The 2,500-nt window shown below is 47.8% G+C and overlaps 1 non-coding gene and 1 pseudogene across 1 annotated transcript in view; both read right to left on the reverse strand.

The window, feature by feature from the left end:
- LOC144820795 (28S ribosomal RNA) overlaps window positions 1–1,850 on the reverse strand; it is a 3,745-nt pseudogene extending 1,895 nt beyond the window's left edge.
- Window positions 1,851–2,483: 633 nt separating this feature from the next.
- LOC144820895 (5.8S ribosomal RNA) overlaps window positions 2,484–2,500 on the reverse strand; it is a 154-nt gene continuing 137 nt past the window's right edge. Inside the window, exon 1 of the ribosomal RNA XR_013608029.1 lies at window positions 2,484–2,500. This exon is cut by the window's right edge and continues 137 nt beyond it. This is a non-coding gene — a ribosomal RNA (5.8S ribosomal RNA).

Genomic DNA, 2,500 nt, shown 5'->3' on the forward strand with positions numbered 1-2,500 from the left:
GAATTTTCATAACGAATTGAAACATCAATCACTACAGCTGTACCATTTTTGGTAAACACTACATCTGGTTTTCGTAGTTCTCCTTGATTATTCTTAACATGAGGTTCCCTACATGCCAACCAAGCACACCCTTTTGCTCTATCAATGAGCAATTCCAGAATTTTGTTATGTCTTTTTATCCTAATGTCCTTAGTTTTAGGACATGACCTGAAATATGAGAAATTGTTTCACGAACATCATTACAATACCTACATGTAGCAAATGCATGATTTCTTCCCCTGGTGATGGTTTCTCTAGTATATAAAACATTTGCTCTTAACTTCAGCGCAGCTATGTACTGGTTTTCTTTCATTTTGTTATGCTTGCTGATCCAGAAGTTTGAGGTTGGATTACTTGCTAAGTATTTTATACCATCACCTTGGACAGGGAGATTTGCCCATTTCTCAAACTCTTCTTTTCTCCAATCATATGTTGCTAACAAATTCAAATTATAGCTCAGAAAGCTACTGTCTAAAATGTTGAGTTTGTGTGTTTTGATGATGTTATCAATTTTTTTATTAATATTTTCTCCTATATACATGAATGAATGCGCTATGTACAGGTCTGCAGCTGCCCTGAGATACAATAAACTATTGACTTTATTGAGACCAATTTGTGTACATAGTTTTGGTATACTGAGGCCTCCAAATGATCTTTTCGAATATAGGAGACCACCACAGTGTATGCAGGAAGGTGTAGAAAGTGTTTGACATACTTTTTTATTGTTTGATCCAGAACATTCAACGTTTTTGCTTCTGTTCCTGTCATTTCTAATTTGAATGATAGTTTAGGTACCAAGTACTGGCACAACATTTCAATTTTCTGCGTGGGCTTAAGTGGTAAATTATCAAGTTTTTGAGCCCAATTGACAAGAACCTCATTAATTTTGTTGTTGCTTGTTGTATGACCAGTGTGTGGATCAAAGTTCAATCCGAGGTATCTCTCACTTTCTCCTGGATGAATATTTTCTTTTTCAAATTGCCATGGTTTACAGTTGTTAATCAGTATTTTATCTTTATGGTGACTGATATAAAAATCCATGTGTCTTTTTCACATTCAGTTGTAATCCTGCAGCTTTACTGAACTTTTCAATGATCTTCAGATTTGTACTCATTCCTTCCCAGGTACTGCTGAGTACTGCAATGTCATCAGCAACGGCGAGAGCGGTGATTTGCTCAATAAGACCATCTGATCCAAATGTGAAGCACTTGCCATTTTTCTGAAGATCACAGATCAGAGGATCCATGGCAATGTTAAATAGTAGTGGGGATAAAGAGTCACCTTGTTTGACCCCAGATTTCATTGTTATTTCAGGAGTTGCTTCATTGTTCTTTCCCTTGAAAGATGTTGTTGAGTCAGTGTATAAGTCTTTTATTATGTCTCTGATATTTGATGCAATGTTTACCCGTGCTTCATTGAATTTCTTCACTTTGACATTCAGAGCACTGGGCAGAAATCATGTCAACACCCGCCTCGGGCCTTCGTGATGCTTTGTTTTAATTAAACAGTCGGATTCCCCTGGTCCGCACCAGTTCTAAGTCAGCTACTAGGCGCCGGCCGAGGCAGAACGCCGGCACCGCGCCTGGGGAGGGGGCATGGGGAGAGGCGACTACCGCAGCTGGGGCGATCCACAGGAAGGGCCCGGCTCGCATCCAGAGTCGCCGCCACCCCAGAGGGAGGCGCCTTGTCCAGCAGCGGCACGCGCCCAGCCCCGCTTCGCACCCCAGCCCGACCGACCCAGCCCTTAGAGCCAATCCTTATCCCGAAGTTACGGATCTGACTTGCTGACTTCCCTTACCTACATTGTTCCAACATGCCAGAGGCTGTTCACCTTGGAGACCTGCTGCGGATATGGGTAGGGCCCGGTGCGAGATTTACACCATCTCCCCCGGATTTAAAAGGACCAGCGAGAGCTCACCGGATGCCGCCGGGACCGCAACGCTTTCCAAGGCTCGTGCCCCTCTCTCGGGGCGAACCCATTCCAGGGTGCCCTGCCCTTCACAAAGAAAAGAGAACTCTCCCCGGGGCTCCAGCCGGCTTCTCCGGGATCGTTTGCGTTACCGCAGTGGACGCCGCGAGGGCGCCCGTCTCCGCCACTCCTGGTTCGGAGATCTGATCCCGACTCCCTTTCGATCGTCCGAGGGCAACGGAGGCTATCACCCGTCCCTTCCGGGATGGGGAGAGGCAACCACCCCAGCTGGGGCGATCCACAGGATGGGCCCGGCTCGCAGCCGGTGAGACGCCACAGACAGCCACACGCGGCACGCAGCCAGGCGCCACGGGATGGGTCCCGATGGCGTACCTCCATGGCAGGACCCGGCGAGGGACCCTGCCACGGGCGATCGGGGGGGTCTGACCTTGTGGGGGACGAAGGGGAAGCGGAGTTTACCCTGCGATGCCCCCAGCCGCTTTCCGGGGAAGCCCCGGGGCGATTGACGATCAAGCGACCCTCAGACAGGCG

The sequence above is a fragment of the Lissotriton helveticus genome, chromosome 2_1 (assembly GCF_964261635.1).
Source record: "Lissotriton helveticus chromosome 2_1, aLisHel1.1, whole genome shotgun sequence".
Classification (NCBI taxonomy): Eukaryota; Metazoa; Chordata; class Amphibia; order Caudata; family Salamandridae; genus Lissotriton; species Lissotriton helveticus.